We start from the raw sequence: 24,992 nt of genomic DNA on the forward strand, positions 1-24,992 counted from the left end.
TCAATAAGTCAGCCTGCTGCCTGTTTCCCGTATTTATATCGACAAAATCTGTGGCTGTCAGAGGAAGAGTATTATGTAAAGAAGGTACTTAGGGCTTGGCACAATTTCACGGACACCCCAGAAGCAGGCTAAATAAGAGAATCTCACTGGTCCTCTGAAAATTGACTTCTAGGGTATGGCATATAATGCTAAACACAGAAAATGGATTAAAAATTCCAACTGCCAGCCCTGGCCAGGTGGCTCAGTTGGTTAGAGCATTGTCCCGTACAGCAAAAGGTTGCGGGTTTGAGTCCTAGTCAGGACGCATACCTAGGTTGCGATTCGATTACTGGTCGGTTTGTATATAGGAGGCAACTGGTCGATGTTTCTCTCACATTGATATTTCTCTGTCTCTCTCTTCCTCACTTCCTTTCTCTCTAAAATCAATAACTATATCCTTGGATGAGGATTGTAAAAAAACTAATAATAATTTTAAAAAGAGAGAAATTCCAACTTCCATGTCCGTGGCTTGAGAGTGAGGGCGTAGACTGTAGCTTGTGTCAGGAAGGCTGACGCAGGATCGGAGCTTTAGAACTGGAAGGGGCTTCCAGATTATCAATTCCTATTTCACAGATGAGAAAACTGAGAACTCGGGATGGGAGGTGGCTCATTCAAGAGCACATTAGCAATTGCGGGACTCCACTATATATCCAGTGCTTTTCCACTGCAAGCAGTTTAACTAATGGCAGACTCCTAAAACCTAATTCCCACCAACTGAGAAACTGTGTAGAGCTCTGACTGGTCTGGCTCAGTGGATTGGGTGTCGTCCCACAAACCAAAAGGTTGCCAGTTTGATTCCCAGTCAGGGCACATGCCCAGGTTGTGGGCCAGGTCCTCGACTGGGGACATGCAAGAGGCAGCTGATCGATGTTTCTCTCATACACCAATGTTTCTCTCCCTTTCTCATTCCTTTATTCTTTCTCTCTAAAAGTAAGTAAATAAATTCTTTAAAAAGAAAAAAAAAAAGGAATCTGTGTAGAGTCAGCTCAACTTCCCCATAATCCACTTGGACACAGCCAGCAAGTGGCATTTCTACCATTGCCTAGGGGTAGGGCGAACCACATCCTGGTTCACCCAGGACAATCTCTATTTATGCCTGTTGTCCCAGCATAATTATTAATACTGCTCCCTTGCCTCTCACAAGTGTCTGGATTTGGATGGAAAATTATAAAGCACTCTTCGTGCTTTTCTGGGAGGAACTGGAAGACCTAGGATAGAACTGCGCCCTGAGAGCTTGGTGTGATCATCTGGAACCAAGATAGATGTGCTGTCTTCAAATATTTACAGGTTTATCCCGTGTTAATAAAATCAGACCATCCTGTGGCTATAAGAATTAGAACATGAACTACAACATGGAAACTACAGGAGTGGAATTCTTCTTCAGTATAAAGAAGTGTACACTAAATGGTTTCTGGAGCAAGCCTGCCTGAATCCAAATCCTGGTTCTACCATTTCCTAGCTCTGTGACCTTAAGCTGGCTGCCTACCTAACCTTTTTGTGCTTCAGTTTCTTCACTGGTAAAATAAAAATAATAAAAAGAGATCCAGGTACATAGGAAGTACTCCATGGACATTTGGTCCTACTGTTATTACTGCTATTTGGCAGGGAGTGGATGTTCCCAGAATAGAGGTTCCCACGTGTGGAACAGAAAAGGATTGCGGGGCTTGTCCTGGAGAGGACAGTCAACCCTTGCTTAGCTGATATTGGAGATGCCATCCTAATGTGGAGCACTTAATGTGGGGCCTGCTCACTGCTTGAGGCAGCGTGTGCCAGTGGGAGCATCCGGGCCCCTCGTTGGGGCTGCACTCTGGGCTGAGCAATCTGGAAAAGAACCTCATTCAGGACTGGTAAGGGGTGGGGGAGGGGAACCCAAAACAAAAAAACAAACCATGCCAAAGTGAAGTAAACTGATTTGGAGTATAAGGCTATCAGACAGTCTGTTTTGAATCCTGGTTCAACCATATTCTAGTTGGATATTCTGGACAAGTTACTTAACCTCTCAGGACCTCAGTCTCCTACAGTGTAAAAGAGAGAGAACTACAATGCCAATCTCACAGAGGATTAAGTGCATAGAGCAAGTGCCTGGTGAACACTCTTACCACGAGGATGGCACCGATCACTGGAGGCTACAACTGCAGAGCACCGGAACGGAGGCGGGGGCTGAAGTCAGGGTAATGAGGAGCCTGCCCAAAGTCTCACCGCCTGATGAGCACCGCGCTCTCTTCTCTGCCTAGTGCTACAGTCCAGCCCGGGGCAGACTGCTGCACCCATCCTTTGAACCCCTGGGCCTGGCTGCGGAAGTGACGGACCTGAACTTGGGCAACCAGAATGGGAGGGTCAGGGTGCGGCAGGCGGAGCTGGGGGTAACCTGATGGGACAAGCAGGTGCGAGTTAGGGAGCAAGGCCGTGAGCTCAGAGCCAGGCAGGGGGTGGATGGAAGCAAGAGTGATTTTATTAACACACACGTCAGATGATACCCACTGGCTAAAACCCTAGTAAAGTCCTTACAGGGCACTGGGCCCTGGCCTACATCTCTCCTCACGGCCACACGCTCTCTCTTTCTTTTCCTGGATTTGTCCAGATTATTCTCACCTCAGGGCCGTTGTAATTGACATTCCCTTTGACTGACACAAGCTTCTCCCCAGACATTCACATCTGGCTCCTTCTCATTTCTACCTCAATTCTCATAAGGTTTCCTTCACAGCTGTACCTCAAGTAGTATCCCCGCTATTCTCATCCTATCATCCTGTCAGCCTTTTCCTTAGCCCTCATCACTCGTAATTATCTAAGTATTAATTAAACATGAATTAATTTGGCTAAGTAGTTATTTGTTTGCTTGTTTACTATCTTTCTCCCTTTTAGAACACAAGCACTCTCAATAGTGAGCACTTCAGTGTTTGCTGAGTGAGTAGCTGAAGCAAGAGCAGGCTGCAGAGGAGTGAGGAGGTTTGTTGGTGGCGGCCTGGGGGGGGGTGTTCAACCTGATTGGTCAGCAGGAGCCCGGTATCTGGTGTCTGGGTGGGTGTGCCTGCAGCTGCATTAGAGACCAGAGGCAGGGTATGCTGCCTGCCCTGGACAGAGAGGAGAGCCCCTGAGGGAGAACTGATGGAATGAATGGTCTTCATCTTCTCAGCAAAGCAGGGAACTGCATCGCCCTGGCTTGCACAGAGCACCTAAGGGGGCCCCACGTTAACGCCGCAGATACCTACGGCAGGAAGAGGCCTGTGTTCAGTAACTCTTCTCGAATTGGTATTTCAGACTGTTAGCACCTACCAGATAGGAAGTGGGTTGGTGGAACGAACTTTGATAAGTGTTACAGAGAATCTAACACAGAATACCACAGAGATGGGACTTAAAATAAACATTCCTGATTACGGTTCAATAGGGTGGCAAAGTTTAGCTGCTTTAAAATAGGCCAGAAACCATAGGAGGAAAATCTATGCATGGAATGACAATCATATTCATAGCCAAGTGGAGCTATCTGAGTGTTCTGAAATAGGGTGACCACACATGCGAGGTTCTGCTAAGTGTTTCTATCTTTACGTCTTGATTTCTAGCCCTCGACAGCAGCAACCCCAGATGAGGCAAACCAGAGCTGTAAACATATTCTCTCTGAAGGGAATAGAGGGCCTTTTTACCCAAAGGGTCTGCCCTGGAGACCCAGCAACAAACAAAAAAATGTGGTTCCTGCTAAAAAGCTTATGGGCATTTATCAGCCTACTGTCTTGATTCTGACAGATATTTTTCCAGAAAGTATTTGAAAGGGATACCCTGAATCCATGGGAACATTGATGAACCAGTTTTAATAAGCATTAGTAAATGTTTGTGGATCCCTAATTACTCAGATTCCATTTCTAGGAAGAATATCTCTGCTTTACAAATTAACTTTTAAATTTTAATATCAGTGGGGGATTAGGCAGTGGAGAAGTGAGAGACGAACTGAAAGGGGAACGAAGAACAGTTCTCTATAAACACGCCCTTTTCAGTAACCTCCTTTTCCAAGAATTAAGGTCAGGATTGAAGAGAGGGATGGAGGAAATCAGGTCCTTAGGACCACTGATGGAACCAAGGCCACAGATGAGGCTTTGTGAATAGGCTGTGCTCTAGAAAAAGGCATTCTCCAGACCTGAATTTCAGAGTAAATGCCTCTCATTTACAAGACTTCTTGGTTTAACTGCTACCAAAACCCCCGAGGAGTTCAGGAGAGGAACATGAATAAAGGGTTACCTTGGCAGAGAAGGAACTAATAAAACATTTTCCCCTTCAAAGCACTTGGCTAACGCTTCCCAATTCAACTTTCAACTGAAGGCAGCCATTAATGGTCCTCATTTTAACAGATCAGAAAGATTACAATAAATGTGGGAATAAAACTCAAGAATTCATGTCTTCCCCAGCCCCACCCTTAAAGCTTCCAGGGGAGAAAGGCAGTCTAGCCTTTGGCCTCAGCAGACAGGCAATGAGATCAACACTCGTTTTGTTCTTCCAGGATTTTACCTGTGAAACCCCCTAACCCACTGGCACACCCATGAGATTGCATGGAAAGGCAGGCTAACCGGGGATTCCAGATATGAAAGTACATGGTGGTAAGAAAACGCATGCAGGTTTTTGTCTTTTTCCACTTTCCACCTCTGAGCTTCTCTGCTTGGTTGAGCTCAGCAGCACAAGTGCTTTGGATAATCTAGAAATTGCTTCCATATGTGGGCAGAGGAAAGGATGTGCTCATTGGCTGCCTGAGAAAGCAGCTCTGGGCAGCCTCTCTTTCCTGCCAGAAAAATGTTTCTCAGGCTGAAGAGAGCCACAGAGTGTCTGAGCTGAGGGAGATCAGAGGGAACATCTCCAATCTCCCCAATTTATAGATGAGGGAACTGAGGCCCAAGGTCACACAGTGACAAAGCTGCAGTTAGAACCTGGGGCTCCCTGCCTGCCTTTCTTATTTTAAATGCTCTTTGCCATTTTGATTTGGTCTTATCCAAGAGTGTTCTTTATCTTAAATAGGTGTAAACAACTAAGGAAATTCTTAAGCACAGACAGAATTGGCTATGTGGGCCTATCATCCACATAGTCGCGGTCCCAATGCCCATGTCCAGGCCTCAGAGCCAAAGGGCTACCTGTTCTTTGTGGCTGGTCCCAGGGACCTTTTCAAGAGTGTAAACTATCCTCTGTCCCCAGTTGTCCTTAGCTATTTTCTCTAGGGTTGAATGAATGTCTGAAATGCACAGCAATCATCTTGAGGTTAAATGTGTCCACTTTTAGGTGTGTCTCCTTAGTGTCTTCAATTGACGTGACCCTCTTATTTGGAAAACCATCCTTTTTTTCTCATGTTACATATTGTCTTTCCCTCTTCTCTTTGCAAACACCTGCTTCCCCTATTCTCTCTCCCAATCCACCCACCCCACCCAGCCCCGAAACTGCCTGAAAGAAAGACGCGTAGCTAATTTAGTTTCGCAGCAGGATGGCAAATTGGGATCCGGACCAACAGGCCCAGGTGCTGAAGGTCAGCCCTTGGGCCCAGACGCTTCCAGGAAACCTGGCGCGGGACTGCAGCCGGGCTACTTTCACTTTACGCTGGGACCCACGCCAGATCTCCATGGCCCCAGATCACTGCTCAGCCTCAACGCCCTGTTAGTGCCGAGTTGGCCCAGAACTTGAAACAAAGGCTCCATTTAGGATCCAACAGAGAGTGGTCTGCTAGCATCCTCCTCTCTAGAGAAATCTTCCAACCCAAAACTTGAATCACATGATCTTGCACTGCCTGACCCGGGCGGGTAAACTGAGCGCAGCGCCGGACGCGCAGTGGTGGAAGGGTCGAACGCATGCGAGGTCCTGCCCCTGCTGGGCCGGGGCAGCTCACCCCACCCGGCTTGGACTTCTCATCTCCAAGCAAAGTGCCAGAGCAACTTGTCTTAAGCCTCACTTACGGGTCAAATGTGACAAACCTCAACTCTTTAAAGGCTTGCTTTGCAGAGGGCCTGAAACCCAGATGGGGTTGAGCAATTCTGTTACATAACCCGAACTTTTTGGGGTCTTTCTTATCTGTCCTGTCCCCTCTTATGATACATTATAAATCAGGTATGTTAAAGTGCCCTTCAAAAAATGTTTTAATTAGGAATCTTAATAGTCTAGTTGTAAGTATTAATCAGATAACATGGTCTTGCAATAAATATTTACCGAATATTATTATGAGACAGAGAACTAGGGACGTAACACTGAAGATAACCCTATAACTTGGTGCCTCCTTCTAGCGATTGCAGAGGACCTCAGGTCCTCTGTGTCATTCTGCTTATGCTTCCATTTCACTATAAACTGTATTGGATGGGGTCATCGCACACCCATTCAACTGTGAGCATCCTGGCACTGTGAGCAGGGTCTGTGTCTTATTTGCACCCGGACAATGCATCATGGGCACTCACATGTTTTCTGCATGAGCAGGATTAAAACTCAGCCTCCTACTCCCTCCATCAGGCAAGACCTCTTCTTCCCTCCTTTGTCCCATTACCATTACTGGCTCCACCAACTTTTAGTGATTGGATAAGGGAAGAAAATGTCTTCAAGGACCATGAATCCTGTGTTACTGGATCTCCTTCTACAGACTGGTTTCTACATGCCTGACATTTCTTGGCGAAAAAAGCTCATTTAGTTTTTTCTGTATAATGGCTCTAGTAGCTCTTAATTATCTTTAACTTCATTTGAAAAAATTTTGCTAGACTGTATTGTGACTGCTGACCTATCAGTGTGCATTTAAAAAAACAATCAAAATTGGTGATTTTTTTGTGCAGACATTTTAATGTTAAAGATGGAAGAATATATGCAACATTTTTGGTGTATTATGCTTTATTATTTCAAGAAAGGTAAAAATGCAACTGAAACACACAAAAAAAGATGTGTGCAGTGTAAGAAGAAGGTGCTGGGACTGAGCAAAAGTGTCAAAACTGATGTGTGAAATTTCTTGGTACTACTGACATTTTGGCCACATAACTCTGCTTTGAGGCTGTCTTATGCATTGGAAGATATTTAGCAGCACCCCGGCCTCTACCCACTAGAAGCCAATAGCAGGAGATAGCTAACAGACTCAAAATATCCAAATCAATAAAGTTATTGGTGAAAATAAAAAATATCTTTTATTTTACGGAAAAAAACTAAATGGACTTTTTGGCCAACCCAATATTTTAATCAGTAGTTTTCAAACTGCAAGTCGCTGCCCATTCTCTAAAGTCAAATCAATTTAGTAAGTTGCAATAGCTCCTTTTTAAAAACATATATATATATACATATATAATGAAAAATGTATTGCATTTCATGAGAATGGGAATTGTTTTATAAAACTTTTGTTTCTATTATCTATCTATCTATCTATCTATCTGCTTGTACTGGATCTCAATGAAAAATCTATTTTTGTGGGTCATGGTCAAAGTCAAAAAAGTTTTTAAAACGTTCGTTTAGACATGCTTCTTTATATGGTGTACTCACTGTTCACAGAGATTCCTTTCAAATATTGCCTGGGTGCCATCTCCCTTCACAGCTGTCATTCAACTGTAGGAAAAGGATTCTGCTCGGAGCATGCTTATTTTTGTTCTTGTTTTACCTCTAAACCACTTGCAGCCTCTTAAATTTAAATTTTCTCTCAAAAATATTTTGGCTGTGGAAAGAATTGAAGGGGCCCCCAACCTTCCGTTTTCCCAAGGCCCAGAATCTGCACTGCCATAGACGTTTCTCTCTGTTGGCCTGAGTTCATTCGTGCAGCTCTTCGGCCTTGGGTCCTTCCGATGTACCTCAAGAGGAAAAAAGGAGGAACTCACTGTGTTGACTTATGCAATAGGGTTAGTTACAGAACACCCTGCCCTCTAGTTCCTCCAAGGAAGTAGGTCACTACTGGTCTCATGAGAGTTCATAGCTTTACATGGCAGTTGAGAGAGCAAGTTCAGGGCCGTGCCCACAGCAGGGCCCTCCGTACTCCCTGACCACTCCGAGGGAACACTGAAGTCACTTTCTATACCATCCAGGTGTAAGGGGGAAAAGGGGCAGCAATGGGTCAGAAGCCCGCATGTGCCAAGCGGCATCGCAGGAGGCAGGCTGACACTGGAACTGCACTCTCAGGGACAGGAGGTGTCACCAAAACTGTCATTCTGATCAAGCAAAAGGTAGACAGACCAAAGACCTGGGAATCAGAAACTTCAAAATTTGAATCCTAGCTTTGCCTGTGGTTTTTTTTTTTTTTCTTCTTAACTCTAAGAGGGTTCTGTGTTTCAAGAGAAAATGAGTTCCTCTTCCCCTGTGACTGAGAACATCGGCCTGTGGCTGCGCAGCCGGAAAGGCCCTGGGGGCTGATGAACAGCACAGCCCCCCGAAACTCTTCCCAGTCGCTCTTAAGAACCGAGTTGCTTTTGTTCTACCTTCAGCTCTTCTGAGAGCTTGTTTATTTTCTCTGTCCCTGGAGTTGAAAAGATGGCCAGATAAAGTGCCAGCAGAGGAGTTGCCGTGGATGTTGACTGCACTGTGGGGCCTGGCAGGCGGGAAGGGAGAAAGCACCCTATCACCTCAGTGGGCCACAAAGAAGGGTGCTGGCGGGGACTTCTGGTCAAGATCTCTGCCGGGGTTGAGGATGATGGCTCGCAAGTGTCTTCTCTGCCCTCGCAGTTTCAAGTCCCCTCAAATGCTCTTGCTGTGGATGAGACGACACCGGACCAGGGCTGAAATCAGCCCCAGCCAGTGATGTGTCACAGCCCCGTTGAGCCCACCTCAACGCATGGCCCCGAGGTGGGGGAAACGGCTCTGGGTGCTCCTCCGGCCCTCGGTTTCTGTCTGTATCTGACAAAAAACTGAATTCTTTTCCATTTTTTTCTTTTCCCCCCGGTTCATCGTTCTGCAGGTACAAGGTTACCTGTAGTTGCCTCGTCCGCAGAAATGTTTGCACTGACCCCAGGTGAGACTTGTGTTGGCCTCAGATGCTCGCAGTACCGCCCAGGTGGCTGGTGAAGCAGAGCTCCCCAGGGAGGTCTCCACCGGCGGCCCAGAGTTCTTCCAGGAAGGACTTGGCCTCCGCCATCCCAGGAGCCCGGCCGGGGCCCTACGGCTTGCAGACCTCTCGAGTGCCGACTAAGCCAACACTTGGCTCACAAGTACTCTCAGCAGCACGGTTTTGAGAAATATTTTTCTTTATGGAAAGGAAGCGACAATTTCCCTCTTCTCCTTCATCCCCCTCACTGAACTCTGCTACAACCTGAGCTGTCTTGATTCCTTCACCTCCAAAACGAGTGACTTAAGCAGAGATACTAGGGACAGATGTCTGCTGTCCTACCCAGGTCTGTCAAGAAAGCAGAGGCTCAGCAATGCGAACTCCATGGGGACAGCTGCCGGCAACACTGCCTGGCCTTCTCACCTGGGCTTCCTGTGTGCTGTCGGGGAAGGAGGTGTCCAGCTGCATCTCTCACATCTGTAAGGCAAAATTAACCTGGTGCTGCCCAGTAAAGAAACAGACCATTCTATGCTTCACCTGTAATTTTTCTTTTTATCCTCACCCAAGGATATGTTTATTGGTTTTTAGAGACAGAGAAAGGGAGAAAGAAAGAGAGAGAGAGAAAAAACACAGCGATGTGAGAGAGAAATATGTATCCTTTACCTCCCTTGTGCATACCAACTGGGAATCAAACCCGCAACCTTTTGGTGTACGGGATGACATTCCAACCGAGCCACCCGGCCAGGGCTTCACCTATAATTTAATAAGAAGTAATTTAGAGAACAATTTATGCCACCTCAAGCAGGGGAAAGAGAACTGAACTGGAACTCAGCAGGCCTGGGCTCTTGTCTCAACTACGTTACCAAACAGCCATTGGCCTTGGGAAAGTCATCTAACTTCTCTGCGATGCTTTGTCTTCACCTTTGAAATGGAGGTCAGGCAAAATTATCTCCATTTCACTTGACTTCCCAACTTTAATGTTCTGGGATTTTATGAAAAGTTCTACATTTTACAATTGAGTATTATAGTCTTTCCCCACTGGCTGGGAACATAACTGATTCATTTATTCTTGAGAACATAATGTGATACTAGTCACTGACACCCATCTTAATCAGGCAGCATTTGTGACACTCTAGGAAACTTTTTTCCCTATTACAGACCACCAAAGTCCTGGGGGTCACTTACAAAGTATATATGTGATGGGCATCAGGTGCTAAGGTGGGTGATTCAGGTACAAAGAGCAGACCCTTTTGCTCATGGATCAGCAGTTGGTTGATTTATTTCTGGCTGTCCTTTTCGCAGTGGGTTGGTGACCTTAATCCAGAATCATGCAGGAAAAAGAGAGGAACAGAAAGCTGAGGTTACTTCCCAGAACACTGTATCAGCGGTCAGCTATCTGCTTGGAAACAGCTGGGGTCACGTACATTCTTTACAATTGGACAGACATCCCTTACTGGAGAAAAAAGCAGGGGTGCATCTGGGCTCAGAGTGAGCTCAGACCTGGACTGAACCTCGACTCTGTCAGGTGAGCTGTGTGAACTTGGGCACGGGGACGAACCCAAATTCCTCATCTCTAAAATGAAGATGATAGAGCCTGCCTCACAGAGTTGTTATACAGATTTGCTGATTTAATTTAGGGCATTTAGAAGATTGCCTGGTACATAGTAAGCAATACCTATGATAAATGATATTATTATTACTTGTCCAAAAATGATCGGTGGCAATCTGAAGAGGAATACCTCATTCCTGACCTCTCTGTGTAAGCATGAGAAGAGCAGGCGTCCCTTTATGTTTCCTGTGAGTTCTTTCTAAGGGCAGACCACAGCTTAATCCAGCTCGGCAAGTTTTCCTGCACTTCCAGGGCCCCTGCCCAGCAACTTCATTAGGCCAGGGAGCTTCTCACACCTGCAGAGGAAGCTTAGGGTCCTGGCCCCTTCACCCCCTGCCTCCCCATCCCACTGTGGGGCTTCTCCCTGTAGCTCAGGACCACTGGATTCTTTCCCTTGCTCTCACTGCTGACCTCTGCCCTCTCTCCACCACCAGGAGCCTCCTCCCTTTTCCTCTCCTGCTCTGTGCTGCTGGGGCCAGAGCTGAAGGGGAATGTACAAGCTCCTACTAGAGCTCCATCTTTTGGGGGCCTCTAGGTTGAAACTCAGAAAGCATTTTCTCCTCATCTACGCGTGGTGACTGGACTCTCTTGGGCACCAGTTGTAAGGTTCAGCTTCCCAGGCAGGCAAGTCTGTCTAGCTTCTCTGTAAAACAGAAAGTCCACAGGGGCACCACTGACCAGTGTGTTGGTCCAGGATCTTTCTGTGCACAACTGTTGGCTCTGTAATGTTAGCACCGATCCCAAGAAGCAAGGGCAATGCACAGTTTCTTGGATGCCATCCAAAATGGTCTGCCTCTGAGCCAAAATAGCAAAGTATTGTTCCTCAGAGCAGGAGCGAGAAATACAAACAAGAGCCTCAACCAGCGAGAGTCGCAACCACCAATCAACAGTCATGGTAGAACTCCCAACGGAAAGTCCCACTGGTATTTTTATCCACTCCCAGGAATCATCACCATCATAGTGAACATCCTACAAAGCATGCACCTACAGTCGCCTGCATACAGTGTTTTGCCTGAGACAGTACACAGAGCACTGTAGTGAGCAATGACCTCTGCCTTCTAAGAAACTGCGAAGGCTGGTGAATATAAAACTACAGCAATACATGTATTTTCCCTATGGAGTTTGGAATTGGTTCTATCTGAAGTGCTATTTAAAAAGAGTTGGCCAATGATGTACACGTGCACATGTGTGCACACATGCGCCTGTGTGTGGTAGATGGTGAGGACAGATGGTTTCAAGTTGTGACCATGTATGCACTAATAGAGAGTAAGGGTGCCTATACTGTGTGTGTGTGCACATAGTGAAGAAGTGTCATTTCCACTGCATGTACACAAAACGAGATCTGCAGACAGACCTACACTCATCTAGCTCATATCCCACTGCCACAAATAACATCACAAAGGAAATCTCAGGGTAAGTTAATGTTCTTTTCCAGCAGGTACACACTGAGATTCAAATATAAATGAAGAACTTGATGAGTTTGCTGAAATATAATTTCATATTTATATATTATGCAAAACACACATATACTATTTTATAGCTAAATGAGCAATGTGATAGACATATACTTCTCTCCCTTATTTACCACATACATAGTCAAAAGAGGGCAAAAGTAACATTTCAGACTCATCAAATTTCTGACGGGTAAGTTAAAAAGTCGACTGGTAAGTTAAAACGTTAACTGGTGCCCTGGCCAGGTGGCTCAGTTGGTTAAAGCATCCTGTCACACACCGAAAAAGGTTACCGGTTCAGTCACCGGTCAGGGCACAGACTTAAGTTGTGAGTTCGATGGCTGGTCAAGGCAGGTTAAGGGAGGCAACCAATTGATGTTTCTCTCTCACATCAATCAATGTTTCCCTCTCTCTCTCCCCGTTCCCCACCCCCCTCACCTCAAATCAATAAACATATCCTCGGGTGAGGATTTTAAATAAATAAATAAATAAATAAATAAATAAATAAAATGTTAATAGTTATGTTGTATACTAGACAGTGCCTTATTTGGAGATGTTAGGTCTGTCCTATCACAGGCATCACTAGCCTCAATCTTCTCGCCATTCTTACAGATTGCTCTTTTTTTTCATATACTTTATTGTTGTCAAGGTCACATGACCGCTAGGCAACAAAGCTGGCACTAGAATACAAGTGTGAACTCCTCGTCTACCACTCCTTTCAACTTACCACTCATTTTACCTTTAGCAGATTCAATGCAAAAGGAATGAAGTAAATGAGCTGGTTGATATCAGGTCTCAACCTGGAAGTGACCTGATTTTCAAAAATCTACACTATCTGTCCATCCAAAACCAGGGGCAGGAAAAGTGAAGGGAGGGCAGAGGGATTACACCCATGCAGGCATCAGCATATGGGGCCCCACAAAGATGTGTTTGCAAATTCCAATGCCAAAACTATGGAACGCAGCAAGAGGAGAGCTGCCAGTTCTCCCTGGCAGCCTTCTCCCTCACTCTGCCACTCACAGGATAAAACCTAAAGCAGCAGCTCCCTACCAAGGTTAGCTGCACAGCAGGCCACTGGGCCCTGGAGCCCAGCCCAGCCTTGGGACCCTGGCTAGTTGGGGCCAGTGGCTTTCCCACCTTGAGAGTGAGATGTGTTTTTAAGTGGTAGAGAGTTCAGGGTTCCTCAAGTCTGTTCCAAGCATGGAGACTCAGGGTCTAAAGATGGTCCTGTTCTCATCAGACCTCTCACGTCTTACTGTATTGAGGTCTTCATTAGATGGACTGTAAGAACCATATGAACAGGGCTGCATTCTGTGAACTCATTCTGCTCTTATGGAACTTTGGGTTTTGCCCAAGAACACAGATTCTGAGGAATTCCTCTTGGTATGTTATGTTAGGACTTCAGCCTCAATCTCACTTGGGAACTTGTATCTTCTCCCTGATTTAGTGTGGCTTCCTCTAGTCAGACACGACAGTGCGTCTGCCTTGTCTGTGACATTTTCCCAGCATGGGGACCTTGGCTTGTTTCAGCCTGTGCAGTTTGGCAGAATGTACAAACTTATCTTTTAGGGGACACTGATCCGGACAATTCAGCCTCATCAGGAGACCCAGGCCTTAGAGGATACAACCCTCACGTGTTCTTTTTTGAATAGGATGCCCCTTCATAAAGCTTTTTCGCTTTTAAAACACTCACATTAAAAACTGGGTTACACTTCATTGTGGCAGATACCAAGGACTCACACGGTCTCTGAATTTTCAGTTCCAACCTCTGCTGCCCAGACACAATCTTTTTGCCATCTGTGTCAGGTTAGTTACAAAGCACTGTTATTATTCTGGGCTACACAATGTTGGCCCGAACCAACCCGAATACAAGAAATTTTGCTGATTGATTTAGTTATTCTGTTCATATAAACGAATCCAGTTGTACAGCTGTTTCTGATTAGCCAATGTACTGCTGGAGTTATATACAAATAATTTTATAATGAACTCAGCAACTACAAGGACAGGAGAAATGGAATCTAGTCTCACCTCCCAGAAAAAACAAGCAGAAGCAATAAGGGCAGGGGCTTTCAACAATGTTCCAGGTTTAAATTCCTATCTGCTGTGATTCACTTTTTCCTCTTGATGTAATTCAGCATAACTTATAACTAATGCTCTCAAAGAATCTTTGTCTTCAGACCTTTGGATTCAAGAGGGACACCCAGCTAGCTTTGCAAGATTAAAACTCCTTTAAAATTTCCCATCTTTGCATGTAATGTTCCTGTTTTTCCCATTAAAACATTTATATTCCCTGAGACCATTTCTCAAGTGATATACTTTTAGAAGGAAAAAAAATAGGATTGAAAGGTCTATATTTAATTTATAATAAATAGAAATCAAGCGTTTTGTTTCATTTCAGTACAGAAGATTAAGCTCAGTGAACTTTGGTTCAAGATTTTCTCCTCTACTTCTATAAGACAAATCATATGCACATTGGAAAATTAAAGAAAAGACAGGGCATGAATAATTCAAATATAAAAAGGTAAACATAGCGACCAGTGCTCCCTAAAGAAATAAGTTGAAACAAAACAGGAAAAAGAGATTAGAAAGTTTATACTTCTAAAATGAATTATGCTGCCAAGAATGTGGGGAAACAGATATTTTCAAATCATGTTAGTTGAACTAAGAATTACTACAACTTTTGGAAAGTAATACCACTTTGGGGACTCTGACAGACAGAAATGAAAGCTTCTGTATGGTAGCATGGTCAAATTCACACACAAGGATATTCAGAGAACAACTGTTGAAGTAGCACAAAACTTCAAACAATCTGATTAATTAAGCAGCCATGATATAAATGAGTTTTTTTAAATATTTGGAGAGGATGTCTATAATGCCTTGTTATATTTTTAAAAGCTCATGATATCAAAAGATATCTGCATCCTCACGTTTATTGTAGCATTATTCATAATAGCCAAGTTATGGAAACAACCGAAGTGTCCATCAACAGATGAATGGATAAAGAGGATGAGGTATATATACACGATGAAATATTATTCAGCCAAGAGAAAAAAGGAAATCCTGTCATTTGTGACAACATAAATGGATCTTGAGGGCATTAAACTAAGTGAAATAAATGAGACAGAAAAACACAAATACTGTATCATCTCACTTATACATGGAATCTAAAAAAGCGCAACTCACAGAAACAGAAAGCAGAATGGTGGTTACCAGGGGCTGGGGGGTGGGGGAATTGGAGATGTAGGCCAAAGGGTACAAACTTGCATTTAGGATATAAATAAATTCTAGGGACCTAATGCACAGCATTGTGATTACAGTTAACAACACCGTATCATATACTTGAAAGTTGCTAAGAGACTATATTTTAAATGTTCTCACCACAAAAAAGGTAATTATATGACATAAAAGGTGCTAGCTGGTGCTATCATGGTAATCACATCGCAAATGCAAGCACACCAAATCAACACATTGTACACCTGAAACTTACACAATGTTACGTCAATTATATCTCAAAAAAAAAATGTCTTGTAGTCTTATAGGTATAATGTTTCTATTTTTCACAGAAAAAACTAAATGTGTGCATATATATTTGTATATAGTTATGCAAGCAAAAAAAAAAAAAAAAGTTGAGGAAATATCCTGATACTATTGATTACCTGAAGAGGTTAGAATTTGAGAAAGATAAGAGAAAAATTAACTTTTTCTTTATATACTTCTTTCATTTTTGGCTTGTATCAAGCATATAATACTTCTGTTATCTGAACAAAATTGAATTTTTTAAGAGTCACATTTTCAGCAAGAACAAGGGAGCAAAGACTGGATTACAAAGACTGAGCGCCTGGCTTGGTGGTTAACAAAAACCTCTTCCTAACTCTAGTGATATGTTGTTTCATCATAGCAGAGTGGAGGGGATATGTACAAAAATTCTGTACCGAAAGGAATTTTATGGTTAAAATAATGCCATAATAACCCCCACATAGTCCTTTAACCGATTGAGAATTTTTTTTTAATACTTCTCTCAGTTCCTCATCAAAAAGGGAAAATGAAGGGGTGAAAGAATTATAATGTTTAATGATTAAGGTTCTAGCTCCAATATCTTGTAAAATATCACTCAAGTAAGCCCCAATTTTCTTTTTCTTTTCTTTTTTTCTTCATTTTCCTTCTATCCAGCTTATTCTCAACAACATTCAAGCAAGGTTGTGTGGCTCCACACAAATTTAACAATGTAGTTTTTGAATTTCTCTCTCACAAAATGTGGGGTGTTTTTTAAAAAAAAACAAAACAATACAACAACACCAGGGAAAAGAGCAGTGTGGAATTTTACCCACAAAACCTGAGATTATTTAAATTGACACTTTGACTTATTTCTTAAACCATACATGGCAATCAAATTCTGGCTCTAATAAAAGTGGGCACTGCTAAAGTTCATTGCTTTACTACTTTTTAAGAGGTTTTAAAAGAGCTTCAACTACTCTGCCTTTTTCTAGACCCTCAAAAATCAAACTAGAAACTTCAGCGCCATGCGAAAACTTGTTTTAATGTCCCTTAACTTGCTGTCTGAGATCTGGGAAAGATAAGTGGATTCGTTGTCTTCAAGCCCCGCCCCCCTCACTGGCCTCTCTCAATCCATCACCGGGAGGTCCGCCTGGAAGTCGGTCCCCCACACTCACTTGTGGGGCTTCCAGGACAAGGGCCTGTTAACAGCCCATTTTTCCCTTTTATATCTCAGGCAGATCTCATTGTCTCCGTAAGTTAAATATCCATCCCCACAACACACTGTTATGGTTAAGACGCTGATCTCACTGTTTACACTTTCAGAAAAAAAAAATAGCTACAGTACATGTTTCCTCGAGATCTTCTCCAAGGTCTGGAGGTTCTCTACTTTCAAAACCTATTCTGCTGCGGATGGGGGCAGGGGCAGTCTCAGGGTTCCCTAAAATATTATCTGATAACATGTTTAACACTTCGCATTGCATCACTCTAAAATGTGGCCAGATTTCTCTCTTGGTCCCATCCAGGCCTAAATTCTTCAGTTCATAGATTAAATTTTCTGTGTATGTGTATAGAAAAATGCTTAGGAGTTTTCAGAAATGGGTTGAGGAGACACACAACTGGTTGACAAGCATGAAATCCAACCAACTGCTCATTTGGTCTGTGGATGCCAATGAAATGACTGACTATATTTATTCTCTCACTGAATTAGTTGGTTGTTTGACTTGACTCAATGGGTGGATTGTTTGGGCATCATTAGGAAGAGCTAACAGGTGAGCTGATGGTCACTGAATTGGCAGTGCAAACTCTACAGGGTGACTGTAGACAGCCAATAATGCACCAGTTTTACATACCCATCCCTTCAGCAGAATGCCACACAGCTGTTAAGAACAGAGTAGTTGTATGTTATAATGAGGTAAGGTATGTATACACACTACATATATTTAAAGGAATCAAGTATTGCTTATGAGAGAAAAAGTATATTTAAATAATGTAACATGTATTTACATAATGTTAACATATATAGGTATACACTTAAATGGAGTACATTTAGGCTTATATAAGAAAAATAGAAAGTATATAAAAATAAACTTTTATTTTAAGTTGTAAAGGACTCCACTGTCCCAGGAAACTATTTGGCTCTAAATTTTCTATTTTATTCACCATTTTCTTTCTCCTGCAGACACCTCTTACCTGAGAGAACTGGGTATTCCCCCAATTCAAAGGAGTCTGTGGCAGTTTGGGAGGAAGCAAGTGGCCTTAAATTTTGCTTAAACTTCTTTCTCAGGTTGTGTATTGCCTTTGAGAGAGAGACACGCGCGCGCGCGCGCGCGCACACACACACACACACACACACACGATGAAAGCTCCGTGGATGGCAGAGTCCCAACCCTCATATATGTGGAAATGAACCAGATACCAGATACAGGTATTAGACAGGAAGTGCCACTTCTCAGGTTCTACGTTACAATAGTAAGTCCCACCCTTTCCACAAGAATGCACAATCCTAGTCTTTAATTATTAAGATTATTGTTACTGTTCAATTTGGAAGATATAAAAATAAACAGCATTTAAACCTAATTATAGCCCTGGCCGGGTGGCTCAGTTGGTTAGGACACCATCCCCTATACCAAAAAGGTTTCAGGTTTGATTCATGGTCAGGGCACATGCCTAGGCTGCGGGTTCAATCCCCAGTCGAGATACGGATGGGAGGTAACCAATCGAGGTTTTTCTCTCATATTGATGTTTTGCTCTCTCTGAAATCAATAATAATAATAATAAAGTTAATTATATATATGAATTTAAAATGTCATACATTACATATCAATGATGTTGCAGGACTACTTCTAAGATGAAATCTGTTTCCTAGCATCTTCAGAAACCAAATACTCTTCTGTAAAACATCAAGATCCACTTTGCCTTCGTGAAAAATTTACTTATCTCAGATCTTACAACCAGAATGGCAGTAGTAAACTGCCATTCGATCAACATTAACTGAGATCTTACTATACAAAAATCTACTGTTTTTGAAGAAATACAAAAATTATTTTTTTAAGTTATTGCTTTGAGAGAGTTTATCAATTAGTGAGGCAGATGAGACACATAAAAGTGATTCCAGCACAGGATAGAGTGGATTCTGAGCCACAGGTGAGGCCCAAACAAACAGCTATGGGAATTGACCAGGAGAGGCAGGAATCAGCTCAGGCAGAAGCAGGTATTTTGGTTCTTCTTAAGAAGCATGTTTTTACAATGTGAACCACACTGATTGAAGCTACTAAACTAGTGAAAGTCGGAAGCAATTATGTCTCTTGTTTATTTTAGATATATTCTCCTTTTATTATTAGCAAAGTCTATTATTTTTCTCCTCAACAAGTATTTGTGGCCAATTTGAAGAATCTACAGGATTCAACATTAAGTGAAGGAAATGGCAGTGTAGGGAGAAGAAATGGCAATGCAAAGGCACACACAGGGGAACGGAAAAGGGCCCGCTGCATGAGGAGTCGTGTACAACACCGTGGAAGGTGAAATTAGGGTTAAAAGTGCAGAGTTAGAGATCAGGCAGTAGCTCTGCAACTAGCTGTACGGCCTTGGACAAGTGACGTAAACTCTCAACCTCAGGTTTCACATATATGAGCAGAACCTACCTCATAGGGTTGTGTGACTATAAATGATCCAATTAAATGACATATAGTGAGTGGTAATGTTAGAAGAAAACAGGACGGAAAAGAGGTAGAGTAGGTAGAAAGAAAAAGGGAGACTTTTTAAAGCTTGGGCCAGGTCATAGAAAGCCTTAAAAATCCAATTTACTGCAATTAATATAACTAAGAGATAAAAGAAAAATTAAAAAGAAAAAATCGAGTTACACTGGGAAGATGGCTTATTAGATGAGAAAAATATATCTACAGTAAGCAATGCTTAAATGTTAAATTTGTGTAACATCATAGCAATGTTTACTGAAGCTTCTAAACTAATGAAAACTGTAGGTAATTGTGTGGCCTACTTATTTTAGCTACGTTCTTCTTTTATTGAATATTAGCAAAGCCAGTTTATAACTAATCCGAAGAACAGTAACAAGCATGTTTCCCTGGAACCACAGTTCCCTGAGCCCTGGCCAAAAGAGAACACAAAAGCAGTGCGATGACCACCCCATGGGCTTAGGTGCTATACCTATGACCAGAGCAGTCTGGCCTGGGGCAAGCAGTCCCACTGGTCACCCATGTTGACGATGGTCACTGCACGAGGGCCACAGTGTGTCACCCTGGCACTTCCTGGTGCCAAAGGGCCAGGAAAGTAGCACATTGTTGGTTTCCAGCCTCTTATCTGCCCTGATAATCTCAGCAGAATATGCTCCCCTGGGTAAGCAGATACCACAGGCTGGGAGCCCCCCCAAACTGAGGTTCTGTCCTCAGACAGAAGATTCCTCCTTCACTGTTAAGAGAATATGTGAGGTGACGGGTGTGAAACTCTCACCAGACTACAGCCAGTTGAGGGGTTGTCTAAAATGTTAATTTACGTAAAAAGCAGTTCCTATGTTTAGGTTCTTTTTGTATTTCCATATGAAAAGAGGAATATCAACAATGTTTTGTACAAACTAACACTGATAATAATAAGAACAACAACCTGCAGATACTGAACAGCAGTGCTGCTAAGTGATCAACCCCTATGACGTCATCCCACACTCAGGACAAGATAAATTTTTTTTGTGCTTAAACAATTATATAATGGACAAAGTGATCCCCCCGATAATTCCAGTACCCATCTGACACCATACATACATACTACAATGTTATTACGAGGTAGATTTTAAAGGTAAAGAAATAGACGTCGCAGACTCATAAATGACAGTTGGGACTGGAAGCAAGACCTGTCCTAATTCCTGTCCCATGCTTCAACTTTGAGGGACCCGTGCCTGTGGCAGCACGTCAGCATCACCTGGGGACTTTAAAAATCTAGATTCCTGGGCCTCACCCCAGATTAATAGAATCAAAACTTTATAAGCTTCTAGTCACACCCAGCACTAAGGACCAGCATACTTTAATACTGGTGGAAGTGTGTTGGGCAGAATAGCATCACACAACTAATTGCAGGTATTCTGGGGGCTTTGGTGAGCCTAGAGTTTTTATTATTCCTAAGTATACAAGAGATTGAGTTAATTACTTTGACAAATGTCGGGCGGGGCAGTACAATGAGGCTGAGTGAGGAAGTGTTCCCTTGTCACAGAGAGGCGGTGCCTGAACTCTTCCTCAGAACTGGAGTAGGGAAGGTGAAGCATGACGTGCTGTGCCTATTAATCTTCCTCTGCCTGGCACATAGTAGACACTTAATGAATACTTTTTAAATGGACCAAAAAATGGGTGAAAGACTGACGCCCTCCAGCTGGAAGTAATTTCACTCTGCTCTAAATTCTCTGTATTTGATCTGTACCATTTGTTTTTTTAACCTTATTTACTACATTCTGTCTTGCATTCCTGCTGTTTGAAACCATGTCTCATTTCTACCAGAAGGTAAGCGTTCAGGGTCAAGCTCCACCTCTCTGAGCTACGTCTCTCCCTCCCCGCCAGCACAGAGTACAGCAGTGACCACTAGCCGGGACCCTCAATGCTGGATGAGTGTCTGGCTTGATTCCAACTGTGTCTTGATTCACATATGTGGGTACTGGCTATTCACAAGGAGTAGGCCTTCCAAACCTTCCAGTGCTGCAGCATAGTTGTGGGTTGCTGGGACACAGTGGCAGAGAGACCTCTGCATGGAAATCATTAGGAACTTGGTTGACCTCATTGTAAGGCTTCAGGAAGACTATGGCTCTGGAAGGTAGAATCCGAAATATTGGGTGTTCAGAAGTGAGAGCATTATAGCAACAGATAAAAGGTACTTTGGTTTTGTTCTCCTGATGTGCATTGTAGAAACCATAAATGTTCCTAAAACTACAACCTGAAATATCAAAGACAGTGACACAGACCCAGTTATGAATACTTCCCGTGAAAGTGGGCCTGTCCCTGGCTAGAGCACCTGAGGTAGGGCATACAAGCTTCTCTTCACTGCCCCCAGTCCACCACGTTAGCTCTTTATCCCTCTTGTGTCTTAGTGCTACATACTGCATGGTGCCTGGGTGTCCCCTAATGCCTTGTGCTACGCTGCTTTTGGCCATTTCACACCCTATTTTCCCACTCGATCCTCATACATTATAATAAAGAAAGAACAAAGATTATCAACTCCATTTCTTGGAGGAGATAACTGAGGCTCAAGTTGCACTATATAAGTAAGGGTACTAGAAGGTGGTACACAGTTGGCACTTTGTGATATGGACAAATGAAAGAGGACCTGAATCTCTCCAGCTGGAAGTAATCTCATTGTCTCTAAAGGTCCCAGAATTTGATCGTCCTTGCTGACAAATCCCTTTGCTCTTCATTACCAACACCGAAAAGAGCTTATGTGCTTCTCAGGAAGCCAAAATGCTTTCAGAGGTTGGGTAGGTCCCAAGTAAAAAGATGTCATTAAAATGTTTTAATAACATCTGCAGAGCCTAGTCTCTGCACACTTCCATTCAATGGTAATGAATGGGCTCCCCACAGGTGGCCGGGAGTTTGGTCCCTGAGAAACTTCGCATTGTGGGGATGGCAGGAAGGTAGACAGCAAGAGCAGAAGGCCGTGTGTTGAGCACTATGAAGAGGGATTAGGATGAAAAATGCTGACAGAGGGCTCCTTCACCTCAAGAAGTAAAACTGTGTTTTATAAAAACCAAAATACGAATTTCCTTGAAATTAATTTATCCATTACTAGAAAAATACATTTTTGAAAAGGAAAAATACCACCAATGACTCAGAATGAAGCTACAGTGTTGTTTGACATTGCCTTTGGAAACTGGCAACAGAAAACCCACTCGGAGCGGGCCTCTGTCCAAGGGGCTCTGAGGCTGCATCGCCGGGAGTCTGGGGTTACACGCGGTCAGTGATTGGGAGTGGCATCCAATGACTATCCAGGGGACAATAGTGACACAATTTTCAGAAAAAGGGACCGAGTCCACCCAATCGTTGATGACAACTTGAGAGGCTTCCTAGAGAACTGAGATAAGGCCAGGAGCCCAACCCAGGAGGGGCTATTCCTCGGGGATTACTCAGGACCAGGTTGGGTTCCTCACACAGACACACCCTTTGTTAATCTCAAATAGTTCAACCTCATCACCAGTTGAAGATCTGGCCATCGCCCCCTCCCACCCTGCCCCGAGTGGGGCAGCTGGTTTCTCTTACACTTGCAACTTTCTTTTACTGTTTTGTTTTGTTTTTTTAAGAGAGAGAGAGGAGAGAGGGAAGGGAGGGAGGGAGGGAGGGAGGGAGGGAAGGAAGGAAGGAAGGAAGGAAGGAAGGAAGGAAGGAAGGAAGGAAGGAAGGAAGGAAGGAAGGAAGGATCATGTTAATACAATAGAAAAAAGTAGGGAGAGTGAGACCGAAGTGAAGCAGTCCAGAAAGTTCGGAAGAGGCCCTGCTGGCCGGGGTTGCGGGGGATGATGGTGGTGGCGGAGTGCTGACCGGGACTGGAAGTGCCTTTAAGGTCAACCGATACATCGAACGCGCGCATCTACACCGACCACAGAGCAAGCATCAGTGTGGGGACACCGGAGGGAGGCTAGTTGGGGAAACCGAGGTTTGGGATGGGCGTGATTCCCCAGCGAAAAAGCCGAGGCGATTTCATGGCATGAACTGGCCCAGGGGAATGCCTAAAAGTCCCCATCGGCCCGAGCTGGGGGTATAGATGCAGCCGGACGCATTTCCGCTAAACCCCTGCGGTGATTAAGTACGGCAGGAACGGGTCCCGAGCACCCTGGGCGGCTCTGGTGTCGACGGAGTCCAGGAACGCGCCCAGCCTGAGAGGCGCCCGCGCCTGGAGCTTCGCTCTCCACGGCCCCTTCCTTCCCTCCCCATCGGCCGGACGGGCAGGACGCGCAGGCCGCGGGGCCGGGAGACGCGCCCCTCCCGAGGCCGCGCGCCCGCCTCCCGCAGCGTATGCAGCTCCGGCAGACCCGACGTCCCCGGCTGCAGTACCATCCCCGCGTCCACCCAATGCCAAGCCCGATTCCAAGCCCAATCCCTGCAAGCGTCCGGGGCAGCCGCGGGGGTCCCCACGGGCGCTGCCTTAAGACCCCGGAACCTGGTGGCGCCCGAGGCGGCGGCGCGTCCCTTACCGCGCAGCGACTCCAGGCGGCTCCAGGGCCCCGCGGCGCGCCAGGCATTTTTTTCTGGGAAACTTTTCCCTGATCTGCAGGGCAGAGCCGCCCGGCAGGAAAAGTGCTCAGCGCCGGGAGGCTGCGACCATCCGGGAACTTCACCGAGATGTAAACCCTCCCCCCTCGGCTCCGGGTACCCCCCGCCCCCTGCGGCTCCGCCACATGTGGACGCGCCGCGAGGCCGCCGCTGGCCCTTGGCCCTCTCCTCAGGGCGCCACGCCAGCCTAGCTTGGTTCTGAGGCTGAGCGTCCTAATGCCTCGGGTGCCCCCCACTCTCCGCAGAGGAGCGTGGCGGGTTTGAGGTAAGGGCGGTGGGGGGGGTGTGCGAAGGGACACGGCGGCTTTTGCAGAGGAGAGAGGAACTGGAAAGAGTGTCCGACCAAGGGCCCTTCCCCAAAGATCGCATCCTCTCCAGCTTCTCGCTGCTGGGGCTCCCCTCCCCCACCCCTAGGGAACGCTTTTTCCCATCGCCTTCTCGTCTCAAAAGAGAGAGACCAGCTTTGAGTTACCTTAAATTCAAATTGACTTTACAAACTGAATTTTAAAATGGAGTGGAACCCAGTGCTAACAACAAAAAAAAAAGATGAAAGTAAGAGGCAACAAGCATTTATTTGAGATCCAAAAGAATAGCTATTTGAGAAGCGCTGATTCGAGCAGAAAAAAACCCAAATAGTGGTTCCGCTGGGGGTGAAGGCAATAGGCTTTTATGAGAAAGGGACGGCGAATAATTACCTGAATAGAAGGAAGGAACTTTTACTGGTGTAAATAAATCAAGGAAAGAATTTCAATAGATGCGAATAGCCTAAATTATTCTTTAGCTCTACATGGTGGTTCCAGTTCTAAAGAATCCCTTTAATTTTCAGTCTACTTTCCTGTTAGCTTTGCAAAAATTTGTCTGGAATATGATGTTGGTTTGGCCTAAAGTTTATTTTGCCCAATTTACATGTTACAAAGGTTTGAGGCATAAGTCCTATAAGGCAGTTTTTCTGGGGTAGCAGCTCCAGCTCCATTTTGAGGTGGATCCATTTATATTATTTTTCACATTTCTCTCGTTTGATCAGGATCTTTCCTTGAAAGCATCTCTGACCAACCAACCTTGAAAGCAACACTGATCTTTTATGAAAAGCATCCTTGGTCCTCCATTGCTGGGAAGGTTCATTCCTGCTATATCATGACTTGCGTAGGAGGGAAAGAGGTTTCCTGAGTAGCCTTAGGCCACGGACGAGC

The 24,992-nt window shown here is 44.5% G+C and overlaps 1 protein-coding gene across 1 annotated transcript in view; it reads right to left on the reverse strand.

Moving 5' to 3' along the window:
- Positions 1-23,864, reverse strand: part of WIPF1 (WAS/WASL interacting protein family member 1) — a 123,008-nt gene extending 99,144 nt beyond the window's left edge. The window contains exon 1 of the mRNA XM_054562461.1: positions 23,724-23,864. The gene's annotated coding sequence lies outside the window, so the exon portion shown is untranslated. The remainder of the gene's footprint in view (positions 1-23,723) is intronic.
- Positions 23,865-24,992: the final 1,128 nt, after the last annotated feature.

This window comes from Pteronotus mesoamericanus, unplaced genomic scaffold, assembly GCF_021234165.1.
Source record: "Pteronotus mesoamericanus isolate MK-2021 breed Mesoamerican mustached bat unplaced genomic scaffold, CSHL_Meso_final scaffold_651, whole genome shotgun sequence".
NCBI classification, from domain to species: domain Eukaryota; kingdom Metazoa; phylum Chordata; class Mammalia; order Chiroptera; family Mormoopidae; genus Pteronotus; species Pteronotus mesoamericanus.